This window comes from Sinocyclocheilus rhinocerous, unplaced genomic scaffold (assembly GCF_001515625.1).
Source record: "Sinocyclocheilus rhinocerous isolate Xijiao unplaced genomic scaffold, SAMN03320098_v1.1 scaffold1509, whole genome shotgun sequence".
NCBI classification, from domain to species: domain Eukaryota; kingdom Metazoa; phylum Chordata; class Actinopteri; order Cypriniformes; family Cyprinidae; genus Sinocyclocheilus; species Sinocyclocheilus rhinocerous.
This window is the reverse complement of record NW_015662985.1, coordinates 316,952-325,761: the sequence shown is the minus strand read 5'-3', so window position 1 is coordinate 325,761 and position 8,810 is coordinate 316,952. Positions and strand designations below refer to the sequence as shown.

The window sequence follows — 8,810 nt, the reverse complement described above, 5'->3', positions numbered from 1 at the left end:
AATCAGGACCAAAATTAGAAATAAACACACACACACACACACACACACATATATATATATATACATATATATATATATATATATATTGTAACATTATAAGTGTCTTTGCTGTCACTTTTGATCAATTTAATGTGCCCTTGCTCCTTTGCTGAATAAAAGTATCAATTTATTTAAAAAAATAAATAAATAATTAAATAATCTCTGAGGAAAAGGAATTGAATTTTCATAGGCACAAGTGATGACGATGAATAAAGTTACATGGAATTATATGTACTCGTTGAAAATAACAACAGTGATTCCATTCATGCCACTAATACTCTATTGATGAGGTCTCCTATTGTTCTTATCAAAGCACAGCTGAAATATTTATGCTCTGTGTTTCAAAAAGAATACTAAGCATATGAGCTAATGACAGGCAACTGAAGTGTAATGCATGAAACAAATTAGCGATATATATTTAGAGATAATCCATAATATGTGGGAGTGAACTTTATGCTTCAATTAAGACTTAGCCTGCAGCGGTTTAACACACCCAAAAGCCTGTTTGGATGAATGCACTCTAAATCTATAAAACTACTGCCTCTCAAACAGCATATTTACAGGAATAGTAGCTCTTGTGCCTCTGTTTGCCCACTCTATCATGTCAATTGTATGTGTTACTAAAAGATTTAAATAGATGTTTCAGATAATTAACTCTCTCAGAGGCAATGTTTAGCTAATTTAAATGACCAAAATTAAGTTCCAACTCCCAGAAAAGACCAAATGCCTGGACCAGCTTACGACAGAAATCATGGGAAAATGTAATATTTTCCCTGATAATACCACAAAAGAGAATGCAAATCTCTAAGAAGGTGTGGGAAGTGGAGTGGCTTTCAAATCTCACTAAAAACTGAAAATCTCCCTGATATCGTTCAATAGATCCCTCTTCTCCCCTCTAATAACAGGCTTAGAAAGTCCTCTCTAATGGATATCTGAGTCAATCCCGTCCATCTTTTATAAGGCAAGGCGCTCCATCCAAATTACTCTCCTCCAGAAAACAACCAGCTGCCAGTAAGTGACTCAGGGTTACAGAGTCTTTCACAGAGCTCTATTACTCTCTCTTGTTGGATTGCACTGACTTTTTGTTAATACAAGTCACGCGCGAGTAAACTGTTCTCTCATTGGTCAAAGTTACATGGTTTATTTTCCGGGATTCCACTTAGCTGTCACAGCTCTCATCCGTCAGGATGGAACGATAACAGCTTCGCGGGCTTATTGTTGTTTTTGTTTTTTTGTAGCTGTCCTTATATTAATTTATCATTTTGAGCAGGAGTCCAGGATTCATCGGGAAAACATTTTTAAAATGCACCTACTAGGAAGAAGAGCAATAAGATGGCATTATAAAATGAAAAAGTGCCCTAAGGGTACTTTCACACCTGGCCTGTTGTTTCGGAACCTGGCGGGTTTCCCCCCCTTAGCTCGGTTCGTTTGGGCATATGTGAACACGGCAATCGTGCTCGGATCCGTGCCAAAACAATCGGTCTGAGATTGCCTGAACGAGGTGGTCTCGGTTCGATTGAAAACGAACTCTGGAGCAGTTCGGTTGTAGTGAGAAAGCAATCCGATCCAACGGACCAACGAACCAGGCTATATCACAATTTATGATGGGTAATTATGCATCAGGGGCATACAGGGGTTAAAGAAGAAAGAAGAGAAAGAAAAGAATCATGTGTCTAATCATCTCTCCTCTATTAAAGGGATAGTTCACCCAAAAATGAAAATTTGATGTTTATCTGCTTACCCCCAGGGCATCCAAGATGTAGGTGACTTTGTTTCTTCAGTAGAACACAAACGAAGATTTTTAACACAAACCGTCTTGCTTTACGGCGGATCGCAGACTTATAAGTGCATTACCGCCACCTATCTCTCAAATGGACCATTGACACTCCTAATTGAGATTGTAGATAGAGTGTCAATGGTCCATTTGAGAGATAGGTGGCGGTGGCCGTGATTCCCATTCACCTACATTATAAGACTGACAGACTGCAACGGTTTGTGTTAAAAATCTTCATTTGTGTTCTGAAGAAACAAAGTCACCTACATCTTGAATGCCCTGGGGGTAAGCAGATAAACATCAAATTTTCATTTTTGGGTGAACTATCCCTTTAAATCAGATAACTATTAAAGGAATGTTCTGGATTCAATGCAAGTTAAGCTCAATCAACAGCACTTGTGGCATAATGTTGATGACCACAAAAATAATTTTCGACTTATGCCTCCATTTATTTAAGTTGAATTAGGTGAATTTTTATTTATTTATTTATTTTAACCTGCAGAAAAGGTTAGTACAACTTATTGACACCAAATCATGTTAACACATATATTGTTTACATCTCGTGATTATATAACTGAAACTTTGAGTAATATTTATGGATTGGCCTTATTCACTTCCATTTTAAATGCCTCATTGTAAGCATCTTGTTTTAAGAGTTTAGGTTGTTTTTTTGTTTGTTTTGTTTTGTTTTTCATTGAGTTGAATCCTGTATAATTTTAAAAAATGAATTCGAAATTAGTAAAATGATTTTGATGAGTTAAAGAAATTAAAAACAAAACATATACGTCCTCGAATTATTGAAAAATTTTTTATTTTTTTAATGGTAAAGTTCCAATTTTCAGCTTTCATCTTTACTGCTTAAATAATGCAAATGTTTTTACAGAGGAATAAATGGGTTTTTATAAAACTATAATCTCCATGTTTCTGCTTTGAAGTCCTCCGAAAATTGGCCTCAGTCACTCCCATTGTACCATAACCTTGATTTTTTTTTGTATGCCATAAGTAGCCTACTGTTGGTTAAGCTTAACTTTTTTTTCTGTGAGACTAATTGAGCAGTCAGTCTGACATTTCTATAAGATTGCTTCAGTGAAAAACACTGATCAAAATTAAATCTGCTGACCATAAGGAATTCAAGGTGTGCAAAAAAATAAATAAATAAAACTTGCACAGCTCAAAGTCCCCAGTGAACAGGAATAATTTTTCTCTTCATTCTAGCTAAGGAATGCTTCATTCAGCCTTAGGTCAGTTCACTTCCTCCTTTTGAAACAGTAGCAACATCCCCATTTAAACCCATAACCTTGAGCTTCCTGTTGACAGAATGGAAATCCCACGGATCCAGCAGCTGGCCATTTCAGAACATTTGTCTACTGCTCTCGCTGAGATGATTACACTCAGGAGACTTGACAAAGTGAGTCTCTGTGTGAGAGATGTGTTTTTCAAGTCCAAAAAGCTTTCACAGCAAAAAATAAATAAATTTAAGGAAAAAAAAACACTTTCACAATCCTAATTGTTTTTCATCATTGTCCCCAGATACCTGCCATGAACACCAAGGTGACCAAGATGTGCTTTCAGTTTCAACATCCCTGCCCTTTAACAGCACATTTCAGCATGTGTGTGTAATCGGTTCGCAAAGCACAAATCGGTGCTGTGATTAAGAGTTCAGGGGTGCTGGTCCGAGCCTTTCTGCAACTATGTTTCTGAAGGTTGAAACACAGGACATGAGCCGAAGGTTAGTTTGGGTCTGGGAGGAAGTCAGGGCTGGCGTTACGGAAATTACTGCAGGGCTGGAGCTGCTTGATTAGGACTGAGTTGATGGGATTAGCAGACCTTTCCATTTTAGAAAGGTGTAGGAGGGGAGAACAGACACTTTAAAGCTGGCATTACTAATCACGGTGGGTGTGATACTCTGTATACCATACATGGGGTTGTGACATCAGAGATAAAAATGTAACGTGATTCATTCCGCGTGACTGATTCCGGTAGCATGTCACCGATGTCACGCTCAACAGCCCTCCCTTCGCAAATCTCACACCCGAACACAGTACCGGAGAACGGAAGCTTTCAGTCTTTCACCTCAGTTGTTACATTTTGATTCTAATGTTACAAAGTACAATTAATATTTAGTGAAGTACCATGTTGCTTTTGAAATAATATTTCCAAAATCACATGTATTTTCTGCCGTCCCGCTATGAGGCAATCCCTCTGCTGTGATTACCCACCCATGAATATGCTTCCCCCGTTTGTTATTGAAAAAGGTATGAAGGGCAAGTAGGCCCATGATGAAACTCTCTGGCAATTTTAACTCTCTCAAGTTCTTAAACCTGAAGGGAATATGTTCTGGGAATTAATGAATTCAACATGTGAGTACAAGGAAAGCGACATGAAAGTATCGCCCCGGTCTGTTTTCTCTTACAACCGCGGATGCATTCTTATTTTGTAGCTCTCTGCTCCGGGTCGTCTCTTCACACATCTTAACATCAAAAATAATGCGCTAACTGGTTGTTGGAAGCTGCATTGCAAGCGCTGGCTCTGTTAGTCAAGCCGCCTGGTTGAATGGGGTGATAAAATTAGCATTAATATGCTCCCTGAAAAGTAAATTAGCAAATGGCTTTGATATGTGTGTGTATTTATTTCTTTGTTATTGAATTAGGCAAAAGGTTTGTAACCTCTAAAACCAATACTGACAACTTATCACAACAATGTGAATGGAACTTTTCCCAAATCTGAAGAAAACAAAAGCCATTTTTAAACATCAGATGGCATCAAAAGCAAAAACATTCTTAGCTTGAATGTGTCTTGATGCTATTGTATTCTTCACGCTGCATAATTTAGCTGAAGCCGTGCAAACAGCAGGATGCATTTGATGCATATTCCTCAGGCACTTCTCATTAGCTTTTGAAGGGGTTCTTTGTGTTTCATTATTAAAACAAATTGTCACTGGTATGATCGTAACACAATTATTCTGAGACATGTTACCAAAGCTAAAAAATTTCAGACTTTCACGCTCTCATTGCTTCATCCCCAATGTGGCAACAAATCATTTGTGCTCAGTATGAAAGTCTGATTTCTTTAAAGGGGGTCATTTTCAGTAAGACTAAAGTGGAAGGAGGGTGATTCAAACACGTTATTCCATCCAGACTGTGCCCCAAGGTAGATTTAGGATCATGTTAAGTGAACATTAATGTCTTGTTAAGATCAGTCCAAACGCCTCAAACATGCCGTACATCAGCTTTCCAAGGGCCTCCATGCGCTTGGCTGCTCACCCAGGGCAGATGAGAGAAGACAAGAACCCTGCTATTTTTAAAGCACACACTTCACAAGGCAGCCATTGCCTCATGCTGTCTGGTAGGTGATGGTGCAAACAATGTCTGCTGGGTATAATAAGTATAAGTATAAGTACTTTTATAAATAATTGTAAATAAACACTGATAGAAAAAAATATATATAATAATAATAATAATACACATGTTAAATCAATGAAAATATTATAGTATTGTAACATAATAATATTAAATAATTTTATTATAAAAATACAATTTTTAATATTTATATACATATTTATAAACATTTAAAGAATTTACTTTAATAATTATATTTTAGAAGGTATATTATAGAAGGTACAGTATGTTATTAAATGTTCATCGAAGTCACAACAAATTTCTTGTATGTATATATATATATATATATAACCCTTATCTGTTATTTTTTCCGGATCAGATTTTCCTGTGTAGGGTTTAAGGGGGTGCTGGTGCATCCTGGACAGGTGGCCAGTCTATCACTAAGCTAATTATTACCGGTATTATTATTTTTATTAGATAATGAAAGGATTGCTCTATTTACACTAACTTAAGGTTTTATTTCTTGTTGAGAAATACACCTGACACCTGAGCCACATGTACTGTACAGTAGCACTGTATGTCTACAATGACAATAATACTGTAAAAAAAAATAGGTTAAATTTTGAATGAAAGGTATGTGGAGAGAGTTGACCTTGACCATTATTTCTCTAAGACATCCACTAAGCATAAAATTCTTGCCTCAGTCTCCAGTTATCTAACATTCCATACTATATAATTATATAAGTCTTACATTCCTAAGTACCATCTAAATTGAACAGGTATCATAGAATGAGGTGTGTAAAATGTTCTTAAGTCAAGTTAGCTGAAGGTCAGTTTCCACATCATGCCATTTTGAAACAGTTATGTTTCAAGACCACAACATGAAGCGCGTTAACATTTGTTCCCTTTATCGCAATCAGATTTATTTTTTTCATGTGTTAGTTTGTTACGTTTAAAAAATGAGGTCAAATAATACTCTTCAAAGACAGGAAGCAGATTTAAAGTCAACCGAATCTGATCAAAAGTTCTGCAGAGCGGTCTGAGCAATGGCTAAAAAAGGATCAAAAGTCAGACCCGATTTATTTATTTTTTAATATTTTTTACCAGAGGCCTGTTGTGGGAATCTGTCAGCCACATCTTTCAAAGTGAAGTCCAGTAGACATATTCAAAGAAATAAAAATATCCTCTCAAAAGCCAAGGAGCAGACAAACAAACAAAACCAAATGCCAAGCAGGGCTTCAACTCAGCAATTGCCTCTCTGTCTAAGCACCCAGGGGTATTTATCTTAGGTCCCCTGTCAAAACGGCACGGCCATTCTGTGCAACTAATCCTACTAAACTGACTCTCTCCACTTAGATCAATGGGGCACAACGCTAAGCACTTCTGACAGATGCATACATCCGCCGCAAGTCCCAGTCCCTAAACTCAACCCTCCGCTGAATGCACGAGTAGATTCACCCACCTGCCCCTTTCTCACTTATTAGTTTAGACAAGATCACAGAGGCAGATATGAGAGTCACAGCCTCTGTAAAATTTAATACCGCTCTGAGGAAAATCTCTCTGGATTACTTTAACTCCTTTAACCTGTTTATCGTGTTCTTTATTCTATAGCTTTGAATAATAAATCACTTTTGCTTTCCTCTCCTCTTTAAGGGAGCGAGCTGGAACTTAATGATCTCCCACCTCCGGCCCCCTCAGTCTCTCTCTGCCGGTCGCAATCGCTCCTAGTCTCTCGCTCACTCTCTCTCGTTCAGCGGCGCAATGCTCCGCTTGCCTGTAAGAGCTACAGGTGGACAGGGGGCTGCGAATCTTATCTGATTTTCCAGAGTGGGTTTTGGAGCTGGACTAAAGAGGCAGGGACAATAACAGGAAGTGGCCAGAGGAACTGCTGGGCTGGGCTGATCACTTTTACCATTGGAGGGGCCTGATTATCCAGTGAGCAGCTCAGGGGGAGCTCAGACAGGTTCACATGCAGCTGGAAACAGACACCGCTGACCTGAAACTGAGGAGGATATAACACGATTCATTTACTCTAGGGATTTTCCAATCGAGGAAGACTGTTGAAGGGACCCTGGTAGGTGATTGTTTTTTTTATGTTTGCCTTATATTTACTGTATGCTTATATATTTGTTTTTCTAGTGATATTTGTTTAAGTTGAGTTGAAATATTTACATATTTTGATAACTGTATAATATATACTGTGTCTCTGTGTGTTCTATTTGATTTGAATTCAATTGTAATGTATATTGTAATATTCCTTATATGCATCTTTACAAAAAATCCGGAAGTCTCATTTGAATGATGCTTCCTTGACTAATAGGAAGGAAATTCCCAAGGAACACTGATTACCCAAGGGAAGACATTGAACTTATCTGGATGTGACATTTTACTTAGGGACAGAGAAACATTTGTAAATCCGTACACCATCTGTCCTGCTTCTTTCTTGAAGCAGCACAGCAGTTACAGGTTATTCTTAAAGTCTCATCCCATATGCCACTGTAAGAATAATGTTTTAAGAGGTGCAGAAGTGAGTGCTATGTCATCATACAAAGAATGAAAGTTGGTGATGTTAATTATTAAAGGTCATGTAAAACATTACAGTTCAGTCTAGAAATAATATAAAACATGCCAGCCGTAAGCTTGACATTATGCGGCACATATACTTGGAATCTAAATAAAGAGAGGTGTAGCAGATGAGTCAGAGGTGAGAACAGGTGCAGTGCACACACTTCAGACAGTGACACCTTTAACAGGTTTCTGGAACTTGTGACACGGAAGACATGTGATAGAAAGGAGGGGAGAGTTGATGTATGCCAGGCTGAATTTCCTAGAGAAGAGAGTAGGCAGACTGCAGATTGCTGGAATCTGCTCCGTGATTAAAACCTATTTTAATCTGAAACCCACACATAGACACACACACACATATACACAGACAGACTTTCAAATGACTGGTTTATACAACAATTGCTGTGGAAATGGTGCGCTTTTCAATAATGTCAGATGTTAAGAACAATTTGTATTGAACATGCTTCAGTGTCAATGTACTGAGATTACAATGAGTCTCAGCTCCAAAGCTGTTGATAGCACTACACTGCATTAAAAAAACATGTTTTATGCTGAGAGAGGTGGGTGGGAAATTGAAGAGAAGTATGCGATGGTTTACAGTAGACTTGTTTGAATGGAAATTATCTGCTCTCATTTTTTTCTATAAAAATATAATAGAAAGGACAAAAGAGAGAGGAACTAAACTGATTTTAATATCGCAATATAACATGACCAGAAAGCTGCTGACTGAATTATCAAGAAGTTAATATTTAGTAACCAATAATTCAAATAAAATATGGGTAGTTTGCATCAAAAACAAAAAGAAGCAATGCAGAATCAAGAGTTGGAATTCAGTGTAGCAAACACAGACAGGTGAGGTGGCGCTGTTACATCAAATATCAGCACTCATGGAACACTGCTTGTCCAGTAGAAGTAGTTTACTGGGACATTTTGCATTACATTTGCAACACAACATTCAGTTACTGACCCAGCAAACACAAATATGGGTTACAGTTTATTTCGATAGTCCACTTTAGACATTCTATTAACTATAAGTAACTTTGTAACTACATGTCAACTACATGTCAACTAATTCTCATTAATTTGCAACTACA

General features: G+C 37.5%; 1 protein-coding gene across 3 annotated transcripts in view; it reads left to right on the top strand.

The window, feature by feature from the left end:
* The first annotated feature begins 6,935 nt into the window (after window positions 1–6,935).
* LOC107728699 (cadherin-5-like) overlaps window positions 6,936–8,810 on the top strand; it is an 18,989-nt gene continuing 17,114 nt past the window's right edge. For 2 of the 3 annotated variants that reach the window (XR_001638500.1, XM_016538980.1), the window contains exon 1: window positions 6,936–7,225. The gene's annotated coding sequence lies outside the window, so the exon portion shown is untranslated. The remainder of the gene's footprint in view (window positions 7,226–8,810) is intronic. The other variant, XM_016538981.1, reaches the window with a different exon arrangement.